At 36.4% G+C, this 24,536-nt stretch overlaps 1 protein-coding gene and 1 long non-coding RNA gene across 2 annotated transcripts in view; one reads left to right on the top strand and one right to left on the bottom strand.

The window, feature by feature from the left end:
* The window catches only part of LOC123865710, an 84,512-nt gene that overhangs the window by 49,264 nt on the left and 10,712 nt on the right, over positions 1 to 24,536 (bottom strand). The window lies entirely within an intron of this gene.
* LOC123865742 lies at positions 4,641 to 5,556 on the top strand. The gene is made up of 2 exons (XR_006796038.1): positions 4,641 to 4,699; positions 5,321 to 5,556. It is a non-coding gene; the product is annotated as an uncharacterized LOC123865742 (long non-coding RNA).

Genomic DNA, 24,536 nt, shown 5'->3' with positions numbered 1-24,536 from the left:
TCCTTAGAAGTGCAACGAGACTTATGAAGATAGCTGTCATCTTTTGATTGTCATGGATACATCACGTCAAACAATCATTAATTAATTGTTGATATCTCAAGCTCTACAATTTCGATATCTTCCTACGATTATATTATTCCAAATTGCCCTTTTTGTTCATTTTATAAGATCAGAAGCGGGATTGAAGGCCTATTTCGTTCGATACCATCTCTGATTTTATAAATGAAGAATTATCTAAATTTTGATATGTTCTTAAATTTTCGAGAAATTTTTTCATTGTTCTGTTAACACTGAGCAGAGATACTTACAATACCGTCTGATATCTAGCAGACGTAGTAAAAGTAAAGAGGGACGTCCTTTGCGGACTCTCTCAACCACTAATTGTTTGGAAAAGCTTTTACAGTGTTTTCACGTTTGAAGAAATGTCACGTGCGGGTACGGTTCCGGTAGCTGTTACTAGCTTCGGTGGTGCTGATGCATGGGAGCAGCCAGACGCGATTCGTGTCGGTGCCGATTGCGGAGCCTAGCCAGACTCTGGTGCTGCACAGCATGTCGCCGTGAGCTTCGCTGCTCTCCGCGGGCGTGAGGCCTTGCTGTCGTGCCGTGGCGGGATGCCACGAATGTCTTTGCGAGCTTCAGCGCTCTCCGGAGCGCGAGGCTTTGTTGTGCTGTGGCACGACGCCGAGTACATCGCTACGGGTTTCGACGCTCTCCGATAGTACGAGGCCTTCTGCACGTCACTGCCAGACGTAACGCCTCGTCACGGTATCCGAGTGCGCGCCGCCAGCGCCAGGTTGCAGTCAACGGGTATCTGAGTGCTACAACATCGATGCCGCGCCGTGCAGCGATATGCATAACGCTGCAGACCGTTTGTATAAACCTATCGTTCCCTTTTTATCACTACGAGTGTTCATGATATCGATATGGTCTGGTAAAATACTTGCTTTGTATCATTGGGAAAATAGAAAACCACAATCATTGCTTTAAAGGTGAAACATACCTAGCTCAATGAATGTGAACAGACTAGCGCTGTACACATTTTATCTCTTTTTATAAGTTATGCTCACGAGTTGCCGATATTACGAACATTCTTTGTTTGCTTATAGTTTAGACTCAGTAAACCAGACAAACTTCCCACTTTTCTAGAATGCTTGCGATGCGATTTTTGAGATTTTTGCTGAAAATATGCATGTCAAATTGCTTTAAAATTTTGCTGTTTGCTGTTTATTTTATTGACGAATCGAAATGTGATCCACGGATTACATCATGTTGCTGACCCATAGATTTGTGCCTATGCTTAGATGAATTGATTACTATTATTGATAGCACTGTGGAATATTTGTCAAACTGCTGAGGTAACAAACTCTCATAACGTGTCTAATCAAACCAGTTGTTAAATGTTTTTGAACCAGTCAACCAATCTTCAAATTAGTTGTGATTTATTACAATTCAAATAATGGCGTGTTAGGAAGTATGCATTATATTACATCAAAAATATTGTTCCTTGTGTGTGTATTAGTCCAAATAAAAACACTGTTTTGTCCGAAAATGACTGAAGGCAGATTTAGAAGATGTAAGATCTAAAATACATGGTCAAGTTAAGTAGTGAAGTTCATAATCGAAAAGTATCTAATTTTATTAAGCGATGAGTAATTCAATATTGGTCTACCAAGGAATGTTGTCAATGAATTTTTGTCAGCAATTTATACATTCTACCGGATAGGACGATTCATAGTAACAGTATGTTTCAACGAAAATCAGTTCAGGAACTCCTCCAATCGAGTTCATAGTCCCATAGATGTAAGTCTGCTCTACGCACTTTGTGTCGGTTTAAAAATCGTATGAGATGACATCATTTAATAATTTTTGGTATCAGCTTTTGTTAACACCTTCGACCAGTTAGGCACCTATTGTTATGATTTTGAGAAACCTAGTGGCATTGTCTTATGAAAGGATAGGGATGATGACTACTAGTCAAATCAGCGACTTTTTACTTGCTTTTTACTCGCTTAGTAAGGGAGCTCGAATGAAATTCACAGATGTGACGTCATAACATTTGACGTAATTTAACATATTTCTTTTAGTTAAATCGATAATTTAAAATGGTTAGCAATATTATAACTAGCATCGAATGCGCATTTTAAGAACTTTGGAAGATACTCTATTGAATAATTACTAAGAAATAATTTATTATGATGACATAGGCATCATCACCATTGCGCTTATGTATACATGTAACCATTAACCTCTACTACAAGTGAGTAGGTACGCTGGATTTGCGATTGAATAACTTAGTTTTGTAGCAAATCATTTTTGTCATTCTGGTACGGTTAGCAGCAGTGAGTGAAGGTGAACTAAACGTTAGTGTTGAGATATCTATCTGCCAACGCCAATGTAGTGTCGACGAGAAGACTACCAATTACTGAAACAGTGACAATTTCAATTCGTATCAAGTTATTACAAAAAATATTGTAATTTGTGTAATATTTACATCTTTTCTCGCGTACTTGTATGAATCTAATCCTATGCATCTGACTTATCTCCACTGAATGACAAGATTAAAAGACAAATAATAGTTAGGGTCAGGTAGACCGAACGGTTCTAAAATTAATCAGACTGACTAATGATACCTAATCATGTCCTCAGTTACGCAGGCTAGTCTAGTTAGCGTATGCTGTTATACGCCTACTTGGAAATTAACTTATATAGGTAGTTGAAGTTTTTATTTTCACACTCTCATCACAGAAAGTTTATTTTTATTTCATCGCCGATCCTGTATTGACTAAATTCAATATTATAAAATTATACCTACGGAACTACAATATTTTACACAACAAAGCGAAAATGAATGTCAATGCGTAACGATGTAAAGTCTTACTTTCTGTAGAAGTATTTAATTTTCATGCAAGTTTTTGATATACCTGCCAATGCAAACCAGGATAATGTTTTCACTACTGTAGAGAAATATAACAGGCATAGAAAGCTTAGGTAACTTTTTCGTATAAAATACCTCGTGTATCGTTATAGCTTATTGCATCTTTGCAACTTATGTTATCTTCATGACAAAAGGCTCGTATCGTTCGAAAGTACTAACGAAACGAAAATTATGCCGATCAACTCGGTTGAATGAGATAATTAAATAGTTTCAACTGGATTTTAAGTACATTCCGATAAATAAGTGATGTGTCCATATATTGCTTGCTATACGGTCTATGACAAGACTGTGATCAGAATTATCTCGTTGTTTAGCACTTTTAAGCAATTAGGGTGCGATCATACTCGAATGGTTAATAAAAGCGAATTTGAACAACGCTTTACTAATTTTGGGGTTGTAAACTCTATCAGTTCAACTAATTGTTTTGGTTATTTAAGCAAACCTATCGGTTTAATAGTTTTATGAACTCATCGAAGTGGAGACAAATATCGTTGTGAATATGTCAATACGAGTACTTAATACTGGGTATCTAATGAACTTTTAGTTAGAGAACTTGTACAGGTCTGTCTAAAACTTGACAGATGCTTGTTTTACATTGACAACGTGCATATTACCAGGTATTGCTAGATAGTCGTGACGACTATGTACACAAAATTGGGCTCTAATTCTTCTTGAATGTTTCTGATTAACGATTTGGTTCATAATAATGAATATGTTTGTGTTATAAACGTTCGTACTGGTTAATTAGACAGCGGCATGAGAGGTCCGAATAAAGTAAATGAAGTTGGTTCAAGTATTAGAAATGAACGTGTCTTTTGAACGTGGCTTTTAGCTATGTGACTTTTGGCTATGAAGTTTTTAGCTATATGTGATACCTACTTATCGTGGATTTTTGTGCTGATGCTTATGGCAAGAGCAGTACTGACTGAGTTCATGGTGTTGTGCTTTGAGCGATGACACCTTACACAATGTTCTAGTATTTTGAAAGTTAGTCAAGAACATCGATGGTTGAGAACCTCCTGAGTTTTAAAATTAAGTACTATTTGAACCCAACTTTCGTTTGCTTTAGTGATTATAAATTTTACAGTCTATGTACCAACCAAACAATCATAAGTTGCTTTCGTCTTTTGTGATACATGTCTCTTCGTTCTGTTCTTCTGTTTGTGATGTTGTTGGTGATCCCCTAAGCAGAGTTAGTGCTATGTGAAAATCATAAAAATGTGCAAATAAATGAAATTGAATTGAATTGAATGTGGTGTTGCACGCAATGAAACTGGTGTGGTAACGAAGTTTACTCGTCGAAAAGCAATCAACTACTATACTGTTTATTGATATCACTATGTCATTGTTTTAATTAAATGAAGTAAAGATTACATTGGATATAATTACATGATGCAACGAACAATGTGAACCGTGCTATAGCCGATGGAAGAGAGATTGAAGGAAACTGTCAGCTTGACAGCATAAGTCAAATGTCAGAATGACGTATTAGAGAGGATATACTTACAGATGAAAAAAAAATATTATTTTAACAGAATCTTTGATACTTACAGATGAAATAAAACATTATTTTAACAGAATCTTTGTGGAGGCCTCCGTGTTTGGAAAGGGGATCGACCGTTGTGGCCCATTTTGTGCCTGTGAGCATACCAGCTGAGGGTATGGCTTGCGTTTTGGCTGTGAGTCTTACCAGTTGAGGGTCTGGCAGACGAGGTGGCGAGGTGTCAGTAGGGGCCCATGCTGACCCTGCGTTATAAATCCTCGGTAGGTATCGTGTGGGTGACCTACTTTAACTGGAGTAAGTCCTTAGTGCACGTGGCATTCGGTGTGGGAATATACCACCGTGTAATTCCTACTCTTGTGATCGTCGAGACGTGTTATTTTGTGTGTTTTAATGTCATAAGTGTACTTGCAACTATGATGAATTGTCGCGTGCGACACAATTGTTGCGTGCGACTGAATTGTTGCGTGCGACTGAATTGTTGCGTGCGACTGTCTGATTATGTTCGTAAGTATACTTTCAACTGTGATGAGTTGTCGCGTGTGACTGACTGATTGTGTTGTTCGGTACATAGGCTGGACATAGACAAAATAGGTTGAAGCATAATAATTAAATGCTTTTTAATTGCTGATTAATAATAATTACCGTCAAGTTCTTCGAAAGCTTTACATATTGAACAAAAAAAAAATGTAATTAAGAACCAATTTCATCAACATAAAATAAGTCTTATCCGAGGTTAAATCTGAAATTTTGACAGATTTTCAATATAAAACTGTCTTTACGCCTACGGTCTACGTTTATGCTTACGTTCTACGGTTAAACATCACTCAACGTTGGTGAAATCAGCACCTAGATTGTGTGCTAAATGATTGTTCTGGTTACAGGTTGTGGTGACTGCTCAGTCTATGAATAGCGGAAGAAGAGGGCACCGAGGACGGCGCCGTGGTCAGTCTGGCCGTGTTATGAAGAACCTCCTTAGAAGTGCAACGAGACTTATGAAGATAGCTGTCATCTTTTGATTGTCATGGATACATCACGTCAAACAATCATTAATTAATTGTTGATATCTCAAGCTCTACAATTTCGATATCTTCCTACGATTATATTATTCCAAATTGCCCTTTTTGTTCATTTTATAAGAATATACATATTATAAATACGAAAGTGTGTCGGTCTGTCTGTCTGCTACATTTTCACGGCCCAACCACTGAACCGATTTTAATGAAATTTGGTACAGACTTGGGATACATCCCGAGGAAGGACATAGGCTACTTTTTATCCCGGAAAATCAAAGAGTTCCTACGGGATTTCAAAGAAACCAAATTCCACGCGGGCGAAGCCGCGGGCATTCTCTAGTTCTCTATAAAGTTCTTAAAAGGTGTGTGAAGTTTGCCAATCTGCACTTGGCCTGTGTGGTGGACTATGGCCAAACCTGTCTCATTCTGAGAGAAAACATTTTGTTTGATGTTTAATGTTCATTGTATATTGTGTTGTTTGACTAATTTTGTACACGTCTATATTCTCAGCTAAGCAGGTGTGATTACGAGTATGCTGATTCAGTGTAAGATAAGTCACGTTTCATATAAATAGTATTATCCTTAAATTCTTTATTAATTACATATTTACTGGTGCACTTCGACCGCCCGTTGTGCCAGATCGTTTTTTCCACGCACATACAAACTGTGGAATTAACTCCCTTCTGCGGTGTTTCCATTAGATTACAACATGAAGTTATTCAAGGGACGGACCAACAAATTCCTGAAAGCCCGTAACGCATTTGAGGATCTTCTGGTGCTGCAAATGTTCTTGGGCGGCGATAATCACTTAACATCAGGTGACCCGGCTCTATATACTCATACTCGTAGTATATTCATCTACTCTTCATGTTCTGTATCCATATTATGATGTAGATTTCCGATCCCCGAGTCAACATTAGTTGTTTAGACTGAGCACCATAAAGCATAAAGGCATTCTGCATTAAGCCTAGCTCTTTCCATTGTTTTGTGTTTGGAAATACGTCTGAGTTAGGAATTAATGCGAATTTATTTGCCTGGACGCCATGTTCCTTTCGATTTACTGTTGAAGTATGCTAATGCGTTGCTTGTTTTGGCATGTGGTAGAAATGGGTTCGGGCTTATTGTGATTTGCCAAAGCTTCTACGCTGTATGAAAATATTTTGACTATGACCTAAGACCATCTAATTCTGAGACGAGACCCGCGCTCAGCAGTGGACTGATGGGTTAATGTTGGTTTTTAAAAATCCCATGAGAACTCTTTGATTTTCCGAAATAAAAAGTAGCCTATGTTACTTTTCGTCCTTTCAACTATCTCTATGCAAAAATCGTATCAAAACTTAGTTAGTTTGTGAAGGAAGGACAATTTCGCATTTATAGTATAGTATGATTTAATAGAGGCACAAGAATTACCTACATTTGCGTCTAGTCTACAGATGAATATTTTGAGGTCACTTAAATAGTTAAATTAAATAATTATTTATTGTTATTTCAGTTAAAAAACAGTAGTAGGTAGGTACCTAGCTTAATTTAATGAACATTTTCTCTCTTTGAACTTTTATTAGGTATACGGCTTTAGTCAATTTAAACATTATATAAAAATATCCGACGTGAACTAAAACTTTACTAAACGCATGAATGCATATTAAAATATGATTTAGTCCAAACACGTAGGTAATAATTAATGGAATTTGTTAAGGAAACCATAAACGGAGACGGGATGTGGCGCATGTTTACGAAATTATAAACACGATTCGATTGGACTTTTGAGCTCACGGTTGAATCCATTTAACTGTTTTAGTATAGCGTGTAGGTATAATTTTATCCAACCAAAAAGCATTCCGAACCGTTTCCGAACAATTTTTCTAAATTGTCTTCTGGTTTGATATTTAAATTCCCATGTTGATCCTATCGAAAATCAAACCTCATCAGACCACAGCGGTCACCAATCACCGTTATGCCAATGAGGTCGTCAGGGAAGTAGGATTTAATCGCAAAAATAAACATACAACCCAATGTGCTAACACGCTAAGCGTGAGTATCTACTAGCTAGATACGAGTACCTATGTCTACAAGTGGCCTATTCCTCTGATTAGTGCATCCAGGTCACCACGTACCTACTGCAGCAATTGATAAATACTGGAATTACCCGCAAGACCTAGGCATTAATCATCAGAGATCTAACTACCTAGTACCTTACTACTTGTGTGTACATGAAGAACAAATAATGATAGCATCATTAGATTACCTATCTGTTGAATCGTGCGTGCATCATGAAGAAACCTATTGTAAGCATCACTAGGAAAAGGTAGGATTATTATTGAAATAATTATATTATTTAACTGAGATGTCTTCCTAAGACTTCCGCGAGCAACATAGGTCACAACATCACAAGGAAAAAGCCAGATATTATTGAAATAATATAAACTACTCAAAACAAAATAGGGCCCACCACGAGTTAATCTCGAATTTTGTTTATAAATATGCGGTATGTCAATCATAAGCAAAGTTATGCATTCTAACATCAAGTAGGCTTGTTTATGAATCCTTAACGATATTTTAAGCAATAACTTACACGTTATCGTTAAGTGGACAGCCAAAAAAATGCAAGTGCTTGAAATTTACCCCTATGCATAGATTCAGTCGCTTGTGTTCCTAGTGTCATTTACAAGTTTGCTGTTGAATATCACTTTGTTTATTTGATTTCGTACTAGTCCCGATTACAATGCCTGGTTCTCGTCGTCATATGGATATGGAAACTGCAACCAGAGCGGTAGTTTGGCTTCAGGAGGGAATGTCTCAGAGGTCTGTAGCAATACGACTCGGTGTGTCACGACGCGCTATCAGAAATGTATGGGAACGTTTTCAAGAGACAGGCAGTGTATCAAGAAGACGTGGATCAGGAAGAGTTCGAGCCACAACTGCCCAGGAAGACCGTTATATCCATCTAACTGCACGTCGGGATCGCACGGTAACTGCCCGGACGTTACAAAATCGGTTACTGACATCAACTGGAACCCGAGTTAGTGACCAAACTATCCGGTATCGACTCCACGAAGACGGATAATTTTCCTGAATGCGTTTGATCCGCCTTAAACTAACAAGGGCTCATCGTGCAGCACGGTTAAGATTTGCTCGTGAGTATGCGGCCTGGACCATGACTAATTGGAGGTCTGTACTCTTTACTGACGAGAGTAAAGTTAAATTTCACAGTGTTGATAGACGTGTACGCGTGTAGAGAAGAGAAGGCGTACGATTTTCCGATCCTTGCATCCACGCAACAGATCGTTGGGGGGTCCAAGTGTGATGGTATGGGGCGGAATATGCTTGACTGGCAAAACAGAGCTGGTAATTCTGAATGAGGGTACAGTAACCGCTGCCAGTTATGTCGAACGTGTGATCCGACCCCATGTCATCCCCTTTTCACAAAGAGTGGGTGAATGTTTTGTTTTAATGCAAGACAACGCACGCGCACATACGGCTCGTATCACACAAAGAGCACTCTCGGACGCCAATATAAGTTTTGCCCTGGCCTGCGATGAGTCCCGACCTCAATCCAATTGAACATTTATGGGATCAATCGAAGAGAAGCCTCAAAGGGAGATTTAGTGACATCAACAGTCAAGAAGAGCTCATAAGAGCTTTAAAAGTCTGTTGGGAGCAGATACCCCAGCAAAATGTGGTTCACTTGATTGAAAGTGTGCCAAACTGGCTCCAAGAGTGTATACGGAGTAGAGGAGGCCCTACTCGCTATTAAACTTACAGCAGTTTTAGCAGTTAGTGGAAAACGTGACAAAAACCAGAACTAAGTTAATCTTTTACATTTCTTGTTTATGTGTTATTTTTGTTTGTGTGTTATTTAAGTAAAGAAAATTAACTGTTTTTGCAATTAATTATGTTTACACAATTAAAGAATCTCTACGTCAACATACCTTATTAAAAAAAAGATCATAATTTTATGCATTTACTAGTTACAGTCAAAAAATGTGGTGGGCCCTATTTTGTTTTGAGTAGTTACATATTAGATGCCCTCCTAAAACTTCCGCGAGCAATACAACTAACTCCCAATCACAACACGTAGAAGTTTATCAAGCAATTTAATAAAAGAAAAAGAAACACTTGTGCGAGTTGGACTCGCAAACGAAGGGTTCCGTACCATACAAGAAGTAACACTTTTTTTTTGTGAACCCACTTCACGGTTTTAAATTTCCCTTTACTTGTGCTATGCGCTATAAGACATTGCTACTTGGCATTTCATGATTCGAAGTCAACTTAAAGCAACCTTTCCCTTGCCGCGTCTTGTCAGAAGACGAAGTGATCCTGCAAGGGTTCTGTTTTTCCTTTTGAGGTACGGAACCCTAAAAACCAATCAATACGTCAAAACTTGTATTAAGTGATACCAGAGTAGGTAACTCTATAACCAATGGTTATTTCAGAAGATTTCACCGGGTCATCGCACCCGCGTTAGGGCGGGTGCACACACACGTAACGCGATGCTCGGTCATGCTGTAAAAATATGTACTTGTATGTATATCATATCAGGGATCAGGTTACCTACCGCTATTTGATCGATGTCGAGGGAGAAAGGCCCAGTGTGATGTGGTGCAGAAACTTTACATGTAATAAAAACCGGCCAAGTGCGAGTCGAACTCGAACACGAAAGGTTCCGTACCATCGTACGAGAGATAACACTTTTTAATTTCTTTTCCTATTCATGGCGACCATTTTGTTATTATTTAGTATTTGATATCCGTGACTTCGTCTGCGTAGATATAGGTTTTTTAATCCCGCGGGAACTCTTTGATTTTCCGAGATTAAAAGTTTAAAAAGCCTGACTTATCAGGGTATAAGCTCTCTCCATTCCAAATTTCAGCCAAATCCATTCAGTAGTTTTTGTGAGAAAGGGTAACAAACATTCAGACAGACTCACATACAAACTTTCGCCTTTATAATATTAGTGTGATTATCAGTAGTCAACTGAGACAGTTCACTTCAATGACTCACTGTCATTTTAAATCACTGGTTTAACATTCGGGTCCCGTTCCGTGTAATTGGTATGGGCCACGACGGTTTAGGTGTTTTTTGCGAACAAACATTCGGACTGACGGCGTTTCCGCTCGCTGCGGCTTGAATTATCATTAGCCTTAAAACCCCCGCATTAAGTTACTTAGAAATAACAATTCAAAAGAAAGAAATTTGAGGTTAATCTTATTTTAGTTTTTTCCGTTGAAACAAATTATGAGGCGACCCAGCAATGATCTATGTTAGAATTTTCATGTTAATTTTTTTATAATGTTCATGTAGAGTAATATCTTCGACTTCTATACTTTAAAAAACTTTATTATGAATGCGAAAGTGTGTTCGTTTGTTGGCTTATCCTTCAAATACGCAGTAGCGGATTTTCGTTTTTTTTTTCATGAATATGATGGGGACAAAGGCTACTTTTTATCCCTGAATATAAAAGAGTTCCCACGCGATTTCAAAAATATCTGCGTGGACGAAATCGCGGCATCATCTACTTTAAAATAAAATCAATTAATCAAAAAATGTATAATCGAAGATTATACGGTGTACATAAATTATCTTCGTCATATTATGTTCTTTGAAAATGATTTCTAATCGCTACTGAAACCAATTGATTCCGATCTTTCAAGCTACATCATGCTAATTAATTAATCAATTAAAACTAGTTGATGCCTGCGACGTTGTCTCTGTGGATTTAGGCTCTTAAAAATCTCGTGGGAATTTATTATAATTGATGAAATTTAATTAATTTTCCGAGATAAAAATAGCCTACGTCAGTCTCCACTTCTTTAGCTCTTTATCCATGCATAAAATCACGTCGATCCGTTTCTCTGTTTCGGCGTGATTGAAGGACAAATTTTATAATATGGATTTTTAATAACATGCCAATTTAGCGTTTGTCAAAATAATCGCTTAACTCAAGTAGCGATAAACGAGCGAAGCACACGATTAAATGGAATCTCCAAAGACGAGATTAATATGCGAATCGCGTGCGAATCTGAATATACGAATATAAAGGCGATTACACACTCTTTATTTCAAAACCTAGTCGTCGTCAACCAATAAACCGCCACAGCTAATGTCTAGATCTCTTGGAGAGACTTCCTCACGCTGCCGTCTTCCGTCGCCTGAATCCAGGCTTCCTTGTTACCTAGATAGGTATATTTAATGTAGATTTTATTATTTATTATTTATTCATTTTAAAACAAACATACATTTTAAATTACAACGCAATGACCATTTCGGTATATCAAAACCTCGTCCGGTTTATCGGGTAATTTGAAGAGACAATTTGTAAACGACCTTGGGAAATAAAAATTAATATGAAACGTTCTCAATTCTTCGAAAGTTGAGCTAGGTATTAGGTATACAAGCGATTCTAAAGTATTATAGTTTCCGGAACACACGTGTAAATATACCTATAGAAACTGGGGTATCTATTCATACAAGTTTGTACAATATGTTTACCCAGGATTCAAGTGAAACTATAGATTTTTTCAAAAAATAAATATAACTACCTATACCATCTTCTGCTGAGTTTCGTACCGGCTTTTCTCAGTAGAATTTGCTTTCCGAGCACAAGTTGTCTTACAAGAAAAACTTTAGTCTTAATAGTTCTATGCATGAAATACCTACATACATATTGAAATCAAATAATTTCGATTTGAAATCAGACGTTACTTTTGTAATCATCTTCAGCGCCCCGAAAAAGTTTAAAAAATCAATGTTTGAAAAAAAATTCGCGAACGGATTTCATTTGAGAATTGATGTCATTTTCGTAAATTAGTACCCCGAGAAACGAAAATGAAATTTCAATTAAACTATATTCTCGTATGTAGACAGCCTTAACTGTGAGAATGTGCAAAACCTCATGGGAATTCAAATCATGTGACCTTCACCTTGAAGCCTATTTTCCTTCGCAGCACTCGTCGTGGTTTATGCAAAGGGCAAGACCTATTGTGTGCGATGTCACGTAGGAACTCTACGCCCCTTCAGAGTGTAGGATTGAATGTCGAGTACCTGGATCTGGTTTCTGCAGTTTAGCTGCGTTTGTTTCTTGGAAGATCAGATTTTACAACCAACTTTCAGAACGAAGGTTTTTCATTTAATAGTTTAATGGTAGCCACACCTGTTTGTTGGGTACTTGTGAGTTTATCTATATCACAATAAAGAACCAGATATACCAGATTTAGTGCGGGATGAAATGATTTTAACGTCTAATTTTTTTATCAGTTCAATACATTACTCTGTAAACAGCCAAATAAAACAGACAAGTAATATTTTGATCAGAATCGTGATTACGTACTTACACCGAATTACTCGCCAGCCTTCTTATAATTTTATTCTCCGCCTGCCTACCTATCTCTCATATTATAATAGACTTGTAAGTTATTAAAATTACAACCTTTTGTCTGCATTATAAAAAGCAAACTTTGACGTAAGTAACAGTAATAGAGTCCATAAAACACTCGTTATAAAGCGATTATCTTAATCAGGGCCTATAATTAGTTCTCGACGCCGAGATGAGTCCTAAAGCGGACCTAGGAATGTGGTGCCGTTGAATGAACTAACAATATCTTGCAAAGATAATGTCATATTTTCAGATGTGTCACTTTATTAGTATATGTTACATATGTACCTACATGTACATACATACGTACCTACATATACATACATGTGTAGGTATGTACCTACACATGTATGTGTGCGCTTAATTGATGCTACTATCTTGTTCATACGTCTGTATTTTTGAGATTTTCATCTATTTTTCTGGCCTTTTTACTACTCAATTATTCGAATATACATTTAAAATCGGCAAGGTAGATAGAGAAAGAATAATTTTTAAGAAAGAAAGAAAAAATGTTTATTGACGTAAGTTGTGCCACACATCACAATTAGGTTATTTCTAAAGAAAGTTATCTCGGCACTTCCACGACTTTCTCAAGTAAAACAGTGTTGGAAGAAACTGTGTAATTTAATAGGTATCCTAAATCAAGTGATCTCAGTGAAAATTATGTGTCATGTCTATACAAATTAATTATTCTTTGCCAACATATCTATAAAAATATAAGTATAATCTCATGGTTTGAGACAGACAGCTATAAGATCTTTTTATATAGCGATTAAGTTCGTGCCGTGGGAGCGTTGCGGTTTTGCGACAGTTCGCATTGTTCGACAGATTGAGGGTAGTGCAATTATACGATTAGCTTCGAAAGCAAACACTTTACGAGGCGATGGTGAAAACTACAAGTGAAGTCTTTTAAGTCAACTAACTTTCGCATACTTAAGTAATTTTGTTTTGTTGTGTTTTATTACTGTATGCTGTAGTTATTGTGTATTTATATGTCTAAAATAAACATTTATACTCTAAAACAATGACTATCTTGATTAAACAAGACAATGCAATTAGACAAACTTCAGAACCATTAGCCTTGCGTGCGCGTGATTCGGCTAGCTAAGGCTAAATTTTTAATTTGGTGGATTAACTTTCTACACAAGCATATTGACATTAGTAAATATCCAAGTCCAGTCACGAAATACTTGAATAACTTGGGTTCAGTTGATTTTTAGGGTTCCGTACCTCAAAAAGAAAACAGAACATTTATAGGATCACTTGTTGTCTGTCTGTCTGTCTGTTCACCTGTCCGCCTGTCTGTCAGTCAAGAAAACCGTGAAGTTGTGGTTACATCACAACGAATATATTAAAATGTGTCACACTTGACCGGTTTTAATGAGGCTGTTTTAGTTTATTTTTGTAGAGATTAAGTAAACAAAAGAACCGATGCTAAGAAAAGAATAATAAGTCAGACATAATATGTACATACCCGTGTACGAAATAGAGATTTAGAAAACAGACCATAAGAAACAGAAAGAAAATGTAGAGAGAGATACCGAAGAGAAACTTTTCAAATAACATCAGACTACTTACTTAAAAACGAGATATTGTTTAAGATGAAATAAATATATAAATAGACATATTATGTTGAAAAAAAAGTTTTTTTAATTAAGAATTACAAGTGTAAATTAAAAATTTTCAACACCCCCGACAAATCATTTTCAAATAATATCTAGGCAACGTCCATCTTGACAGCTTGACATTTGTCAATTGACACTTGGATATTATGAACCTAAGGGTTATCTAACCTTCTTTTCTACAAGAAAACTAGAAAATAGCTGATAACTTTTAAACGGCTGAACCAATTTTTTTGGATTATAGCTAAGAACACTCTCGATCAAGCCACCTTTCAAACAAAAAAAAGTAAATTCAAATCGGTTCTTTCGTTTAGGCGCTACGATGTCACAGACAGATACACAGATACACAGACACACAGATACACAGATACACACCTCAAACTTATAACACCCCTCTTTTTGGGTCGGGGGTTAAAAATGCAAAGATTTTTAAGGAACATCATAAAAGAAAAAATTGAGTAGGTACTTAAATATCGTAATTGCAATGCTGAAGTTAGTATCAATAAAAAGTATACTTACAAAAAATACAGGATAAAAATAGAAATAAGTGGAATAATAAAAGTAAACAAAGACTCAACAATGCAAAAAGTAAATACAGCGTAAGACAATAATGGCTTTAAAATACCTACATCAGAGATTCCAATCTATAAATAAAAAGTCAAGTACACATCACAATGTAGTTTGAGACGGGCATTCAATCGAGATTTATTGTACGGAGGCAATCACCGTTACGATGCCGTTCCGCTACGCATTAAAGCAATTATTTATTAGGAAAACGACATTAAGGTTATGATACCAAAATGAAGAGTGCCTCCCTAAAACAATTGGCAGATGCGTAGTAAGATCACAGTACTCGAAATGGATAACAGTAATCATTGTACCGAAGACAGATTAATCTACCGCCGTTTCTATGACTTCTAGCAATTCTCGCGCAAGAATCGCCATCTACTCAATCCAATTCAAATATCTTGCAAATATCTTCTTGGGGCAGGGTATATAGTTCAATAAACCGATAGACAGTGGGGTCTCAAGATGCTATGAATGCGCAGCAAGGAAAAACCTCCCATTAGGTGGACAAACGTGAGACCTATTTCCAGCAGAATACGTCTATCGGTTGATGATGATGATGATGATCTTTTATATTAAGACGCTAGTCAATATTACAGTGTATGAAATGACAAGTTTCGACTTAAGAGGGCTCTCTCCGTCACTCGTTTCATACAATCGTAGTTCCGATTTCATTTCAATATCAAGCAACCAAAGTCCATGAAATTTTGCGGACATAGTCTAGAAAAGTATACTTACAAAAAATACAGGATAAAAATAGAAATAAGTGGAATAATAAAAGTAAACAAAGACTCAACAATGCAAAAAGTAAATACAGCGTAAGACAATAATGGCTTTAAAATACCTACATCAGAGATTCCAATCTATAAATAAAAAGTCAAGTACACATCACAATGTAGTTTGAGACGGGCATTCAATCGAGATTTATTGTACGGAGGCAATCACCGTTACGATGCCGTTCCGCTACGCATTAAAGCAATTATTTATTAGGAAAACGACATTAAGGTTATGATACCAAAATGAAGAGTGCCTCCCTAAAACAATTGGCAGATGCGTAGTAAGATCACAGTACTCGAAATGGATAACAGTAATCATTGTACCGAAGACAGATTAATCTACCGCCGTTTCTATGACTTCTAGCAATTCTCGCGCAAGAATCGCCATCTACTCAATCCAATTCAAATATCTTGCAAATATCTTCTTGGGGCAGGGTATATAGTTCAATAAACCGATAGACAGTGGGGTCTCAAGATGCTATGAATGCGCAGCAAGGAAAAACCTCCCATTAGGTGGACAAACGTGAGACCTATTTCCAGCAGAATACGTCTATCGGTTGATGATGATGATGATGATCTTTTATATTAAGACGCTAGTCAATATTACAGTGTATGAAATGACAAGTTTCGACTTAAGAGGGCTCTCTCCGTCACTCGTTTCATACAATCGTAGTTCCAATTTCATTTGAATATTAAGCAACCAAAGTCCATGAAATTTTGCAGATATATTCTAGAAACTAATATCTATGTTTATTTATTATATTATTATTTTTTATATTATATGTATCCCTTTTATATTATATGCAAGTAACTATATTGTCATATATAGCATATACATATATATTTATATATTATATATATATAATTACTTTTTTATGTTTATCAGTATATATATAAATCTTTGTAAAAAAAAAATCCTTGCGACTTGGTACTATCCAACCTCCTTCCTAGAACTTCTCCTTTCAGCAAAGGTTGCCTGGTAGAGATTGCTCCAAGCAATAAGGCCGCCTTTGCACACAATTGTTTTTTTTTTTTTCTGTTTTCTTCTTACTGTGTTGTTATCCTTATATGTGTTTTTGTGTGCAATAAAGAGTTTCTATCTATCTATCTATCTATCTATCTATGTCTACGATTTGCCAGATTTCTGTTAAAATATTCGGTTTCAAAGTTACGCGGTCTTAAAAATTTACATACATATCTTTGAGCCCCTGTAATTTTAAAATTCATATTTTTAGAAAAATCTAAAACACCACAGACACAGATATTAGTTTCTAGACTATGTCCGCAAAATTTCATGGACTTTGGTTGCTTGATATTGAAATGAAATCGGAACTACGATTGTATGGAGTGAGTGACGGAGAGAGCCCTGTTAACAGCGGAAGAAGTTGAAATTGCCATAAATACACAATCAGTATCTAAAATAAAGCTACGAGTAACTTTAAAAACTCAGGCTAGAGCTAGTAAACTACATAATAGAAAGTATTATTAATTGTTATTCCATCAACACATTCAATTAATGTATTCCCATCGTACTTACGTATACATTATTAATACGGAGTAGCAACGCACCAACAACTTGTGGTTGAGAAATGATAAGTCAATATGTTTGCTTGTGATCTTTGAAGTTGCTTCGATGATTGCGGTTGGATTAGTTACACGCGGATCTAGTTCATTATGTCAAACAGTATTATCTTCAACGGCTGCCACGATTGTGAATTGTAGCGGATTTAAAACTATCCATGCGACTTTCTGATGCATCGATGTGAACAACCTCTTTGCTATTAATTACTAGATGATGTAGGTAGGTATTTACTTCATCCGCGTGTATTTAGGTTTTAAAATCCCATGAGAATTTGATTTCCCATTCCTCTTTGATTTCCCGGGATATAAAAGTAGTCTATGTCACTTGCCAGATTATAAAATAGGAAGTGAAGAGTGTGAAAAGAGTACATTATGGAGTATATATCTCTCATCATGACTCCATAATGGGTAATTGCAAAGTGCAGTACTTTGCAATTCTGCATTGTGGTGCCTACATCTTTTGAGGATGCTCCGATGTCGGGTTGAAACGTACCTTGAGTGTGTTCTGGAATACCATGTGTGGTGTTAGTTGTGGTATGTATTGTTGGCTTTTCCTGCTACTTTAGTAGTGGGAGGGCGGGAAGTGCATATCGCATACTGCACGGTGTACCTCACAGATTTTTCTGATTTGGCAGATGATAGCAAATTTTAAGCTTGTATTTTCTTATATCTCCTAATATACCTAATACTTAAATGGTGCATTTTACGATGCTTAAATACGAGAGCAAGATGACGCCATGTTAGCTCCATTTAAAGCCATTTCTTAGTTCAAACAAGATATCAGCGAGGCTATCTGTGTTGTCGGTTAATTCCATTCAATTAAAGCACAATTAACACTCCTCGCTCGCTTCCCACTGTGCGTCGGTTTGTTACGAATTACTCCCAAACTGAGATAATTGGTGCAACTTGAAGACCTCGTGACAATATCGCGTGGGTGTGGTAAAGATTCCGGGTCATAACTTTGTATCGCAAAATGTCAGAAATCTTATACATATGATATATGTTGTTTGTTGATACAGGGATATATGTTTTAATTCACAAATGCTAAATGCTTTGGGAATATGGCGAATTCTCAAGTGTGACGGTTTCCTCACCATGTTTTCGTGCATCGTTAAAGCGTTATATTTAATTGCGGGATCGAACCCCCGACATCCCGAATAGAGGGCCGACGTCTTAATCATTAGGCTATCACTGCTCTTGTCCCGTTGGTCCTCTCCGTGTCCGGAACCCTAAAAAGGTTAAAAGAATGCCTGCACAATAAACAGAATTATCCCAAACATAAGAAAAAATTACTGTAATGAAAGCAATATGTTCAAATAACAGAAGAAGGAATAACATTAGAAGAAGAATAACTCATAGTGATTAGTGTCTTCAGTGTTAAACTTCGATGAATAATGTTAAATCAAAAAGTTCATCTGATATTATTCTAATAGGCGACTATGATTAAAATTATCAAAGGAATAAAACTTAACAACATGGAATGTCTAGAGAAAATTTTGAAGTGAAGTTAAAGTATTGTAATAAAGGAACTTTACTGTTCATTATTAAATACCACAATAAAGAAATAACTCTAGACAAAAACAAGACAATAGACGGCCTTAGTAACGGCTCTTCTTGTAAATCAGAAGCGGATATCAAAAACCAAAATAGTTGGCAAGTTAATAATAAGCAGAAAGGAGCAAAAACAACAACTTAACCGTTGTTAACTGCATTAATTACTCGGTTTAGTAAACAGAAACAGACAAAACACACAAAATTAAGACCACAGAATCCAGCTATCTCGGCGATGCTTATTCGCGTTACGCTCCAAATAAGTAACGCTTACCAGAACAGGGCATCGAGTTAGATAAACTGGCCATTGTTCTTGTACATACGCCTTGTAATCGAAACCAGTTGGATACCAGATAAGATAGCCATATACGAGTAGAGGGTCAGTAAAGAGCTAATGTGTACTGTGTAATAAGTGTATTGATAGTGTAAGTTTGCTGCCCTAGTGTTGGTAGTTAGTCTTACTTTTAGGTTATTTATGTAGCTAGCAGATACAAAATAATTATGCATCTTACCAGTTTTAGATTTTTATCGGTAACTCAAGAATCATATCTGTAAAACAAGTTAAACTTGGACACGTGGAGAGTAAAATATTTTGTATACGGTTTGGATTCTAAAATCATGTTCATTTTGTGACCAACCCCTCTAAATAAATTTGATAAAAAAAAAGTTAATCTTATCAAAATTGATGTAACTTGGGAATAATTTAATAATGTTAATCGATAGTAACCGACTTTGTCTAAAGGTACAGATATATGTAGTTTGCATCCTAGCGTAGATACTGACATAGGGTGATTTTTATTCCAGAGAAGAGTTCCCACTGAATTTTTAAAGAAACTAAATCCACGCGGATGAAATTGCGGTCATAATATATGTATTTCGTAATAAATAAATGAACCATCCCAAAGGAAGATCCGCCATTTCCTTCGTTTGATCAGCTTCTCTGATTCCTATTTAGTTCTGAATCTCTGAATGGATAACCCGATTGAATTCCCCACACTACGATAATGCTAAGGTGACAGGATAGCTATCCAGTTATAATAAATCATCAATATTCAACGCGTGTGTGATGCACCTAACGCGCAACTATGCAAGCAATCACTATGCACCACCGACCTCTACTAACCAAGTACGCTGGACTTGCTATTGCCGACCTATTTTTGAAGCAACTTGATTAACGCCATTTTGGTGCTGATAGCAGCAGTGAGCGTCATGTGAGCATTTTTCTTTAAATTCGATTACAAGTCAGACTTCGATCTTACCTGGTGGTAAGTGATTACGCAGTCAAAGGTGGAAGCGGGTTAACTTGGAAGGGATATGGAAGTTTTTATTAAACCGTACCACGGTTGCTATACGGCATTGTACCGGAACGATAAATCCCTTGGCGGCACGGCTTTGCTGGTAGGATGGTAACTAGCCACGGCCGTAACCAGACAAGTGTACTTGGAACTAAATGTTGGTGATGACTGATGCGACATCTAATAACGTAGTGTCAACCCGGAGACCATTTGACACAACATTTTCGGGCGTTTTGCATGGGCACAAAAAATAACTCATATTGTATGCCACATCTGTTCTAGCGTACTTGTATAAGTCCATATCTGTGATATAACCTACACTCATAACGATAGAACTGATAAAGCCAACTATTTGTCTGTCGGACACCAGCGATAAACTATAGATAGAGGCCATTACTTTTTCCATAACGGTTCGCTGCGCAGACGCAGAGGAAAGTTTACTATTATGTAACAGGACATAAATTACACATCTGGGAAGATAAAAGGTTATGGAGTTTTTGTTTACAAATCCTACTAATATTATGAACGCGAAAGTTTGTATGTATGTATTTATAGATGTTTGTTACTCTTTCATGCAAAAAATACTGGACGGATTTGGCCATTTGGATTGGAGATAGATTATACCCTGGATTAACACATAAGCTACTTTTTATCCCGGAAAATCAATGGGTTCCCACGGGATTTTTAAAACCTATATGGATATAGGTTTTAAAAATCGCGGGAACGAAGTCCCGGGCATTACCTAAAGGTTATACCTAAGGGTCTTTTTATGTAATCTATCTCTAGTATTAGTATGATAATATGATAGTCAAACTTCGTTCTTATCCCTATCTTATAACATTTGTCCAAGCATAAGTACCATTGGTAAAGGCATGGCGCCGAGTTCATTTGCTCAATTGCCCACATCTGCCGACCCCTCCGGACGCTTACTCATCCTCATCCGACAGACGTCTTGCCTAATCTCTACTATTATAGATCTTAAAGGATACTATTTACCAGCTACAAGTGTAAATTAAAAATTTAGATAAAAGAGCTGATAACTTTCAAACGGCTGAACCGATTTTCTTGGATTATAGCTAAGAACACTCTCGATCAAGCCACCTTTCAAACAGAAAAAACTAAATTAAAATCGGTTCATTTGTTTAGGAGCTACGATGCCACAGACAAATACAGAGATACACAGATACCTACACACGTCAAACTTATAACACCCCTTTTTTGGATCGGGAGTTAAAAAATACATTTGGCTTGGTTTGACACTAATTTGCACACGTACATCGAAAGGAAAAAGGAACCCCTAAAAGACCACCTAAATTTCATGTGTTTGTCTGTCTGTCTGTCAAGGCCTTTTTTCTCAGCAACTTTAACTAATAATATTCCCTTAGACCTGTTAAAAATCTAGCTTCGTCGACGTCGAGTTTAAAAAAAAAGTTAGAATAATGATGTAGGTATGCCGCATATTTTGAGAGTCGTAAATAAATCAAAAACCTGGTAGGTACTTCCCGTTGACCTAGAATCTAAAATCAGTGGTAAAAAGTATTGATGCAAGAGGAATGTAAGAAGCAAGGTCTTACAGCATCAAAATGAAGGAAAAAACCAAAAATCGGTAATTTGTAGGACATACTTGAAATATTGTTTGGCGATTACAAACTTGCATTATTTGCAAATGGAGATAATTTACAATAATTACACAAATTTTGTTTCTACGGAATGTTCGACTCGCACGTGGCTGGCTTTAATAATAATTTTAGCGCTATTTTTTCGAACACTAGTGCACCTCTATCTTGTTTTTTATATCAATGGGTTAGACACTTTATGGTTCTTATCAGTACAAATATTCAAATATCCAAAGGGTACCCACTTCTTGTAACTGACTTTGCAGCTAATAAAAAATTAACCAAATGCGAGTCGCACTCACGCACCGAGGGTTCCGTTCTGTGGAAAGGATACCTATTGTAATTATTTCATCTCCAACTGCAAATACATACATCTAAATTTTTAGTGGCATATTTTAAAACTACAAGTTTATGGAAGTTTTGACGTGACAACGTCTTATAATTCGATAGAGCCGGCTGCACGCACGAAAAAACATGACTCATGCGGCGTTACCTCGCTCTGAGGCGTTCCATGTAAGGCTTGAAGTGCAAGCGAGAGCGCGGAACGAGCGACAAAGAAGCACAATCGGCCTTTGTTGTCACGTTCAAGTATCGTCAGTAAACCGACTTTACAGACAACCAATTTTTTTATTTTCTCTTGCAAGAGTCAAAATATGCAGCATACAGTCTAGCCGCAAGTAAGTTTTGATTTCCTTAACTTAATTTGATTTTTTCACAGTTGCAAGTGATTATACTTAGATTTGAGTAGATATTTCACATTAATTTCAACTTGATACCTCCACAAAGGGTCTTGACAAACAGACAACGAAGTGATCCTACAAAGGTTCCTTTTTTCTTTTGAGATACGGAACCCTAATAAATCGATGCTTATCAGTGCGCCTGCGCAGCCTTGCCGAACGGATGCTGCCCACGATAGCTAAGTAGGTAAATACTAACCAAATATTTAACAAGGCTAGTTATTAGCAGGAAACCTTCCGAATCGGAAATATTATATAATTCTTAAATGTATTTACATTTCAACGAATTTCTTATATTACAAGCTTTTAGGATAAATCAACAAAGTGCGACATTAGCCGGTTACAATAATAATTGTAGCTTTAGACCTGTGCTTTAGACCTTTCCAGCATATAAAAAAATCTATTGTATTCAGCAACAGAATCAACAGATGAAATATTAAATTTCACCATACAATGACAACGGCTGATAAATAATACATGTTTTCATATTATACTTTGGTTTCAGTAATCAATGCAATGGGAAGGGCAACGTCCACGGCTGGAATGCCGCGAGAGCGAACAATGGTCAAGTGCTTGCGCCTGCGCATGGCGGCAAGAAAACCGTCCAATCACGATCTCTTTTATAATGCACGACCACACTATAATAAAAAAACTTTCTGTATTGTTTTGAATTTATCTTAGACTTTAAAAGGCTCAGTATTTTAACAGTCGTTGCAGAAAAACTTCATACTTCATAGAAGGAGAGAGAAGAAATTTGTACTTAACAGGGCACAAGATAGAACAAACACAATGCAAACGATACCTATAAGCTAGGTACCTACCTATATCTAATCAATAATGTTTTGCATTATAATTATAGTTAATAATAGTGTTGTTAGTTCATGCTTTGTCGTGTCGGCTTCTTCTAGTAGTCGTGAAGTCAAAAGGCCTTCCCGCCGGATTCGGTACTTGTATTACAAATGAATCTCGCCTACTACTAACACGTCGGAATGTTTCAACTTCACGTTATTAATCAGGCCTCTTTAACTGCTCCACTTGAGCTGTATAAACTATAAATAGTTAGTTTTTGTAACTTCGCCCACAACGGGAATCGTTTTAGTTACAAAAATATATGTAGGTATAATGACACTGTTTTTGGATAACGTACAAACTTACGTCTTTAAAATTCCAACAATTTTTGTTTATTGAAAATTTATTATTGTCTTGCTTCACTTCTTGCACGGACTTTGTCTTTAGTTCAGTATCCGAAAGTCGAAACATCAACAGTTTATTAATATGACTAATATTTATTATATTATTTTGTCCATTAATTAAATTATTCTTATTAAACTATAAAAATAATTATGTAGAGCCGTCTCTATCTAATTATAGTTATCATTGTCATCATCGTCAAGAAAATTGTAATATAAATCTGAGAATATGTTTTTAAATATAAATAGATAGGTAGGTAGAGGTGCATAGATTCAGACAATGGAGACTAAGCTGAGTCTATATTTAGACTTTATTCAGAATAAATAACATCTGTATAAAAACTGTGAAATTGTTTATAATCACAAAAACTTCAACCTTTAACACTGGCAGTCCATTATTTGAATAGAATTGTACCTAATTTATGTTGTTATTTAACTCTGCGAAGTAAAATAAATAAGACTTATTTACAAAGTAACTTAGTATGACGAAGATAAGTTATTTTTAAACAACAGCAAAAAATCTTTGCGATCCAACCAATCCATCACTTGCATGTCATTATGTAGGAATTCCATTTTAATTGAAAGATAAATTAATGGTATGAGACTAATTATTATTTATAATGCTGCTCACAAAATTGAAATTAAAGAATAATGAAAAAATACAATACATACTGATACTTACTTAAAAGCACAGTCTCCTCTCAAAATGAGATCTTGCTATAGACATTAGACCTACACGCTGGTCAAGTTCAGACAGTATAGAGAACACATTGAAGA

The sequence above is a fragment of the Maniola jurtina genome, chromosome 1, assembly GCF_905333055.1.
Source record: "Maniola jurtina chromosome 1, ilManJurt1.1, whole genome shotgun sequence".
Taxonomy (NCBI): domain Eukaryota; kingdom Metazoa; phylum Arthropoda; class Insecta; order Lepidoptera; family Nymphalidae; genus Maniola; species Maniola jurtina.
This window is presented reverse-complemented; position numbering and strand designations above follow the sequence as displayed.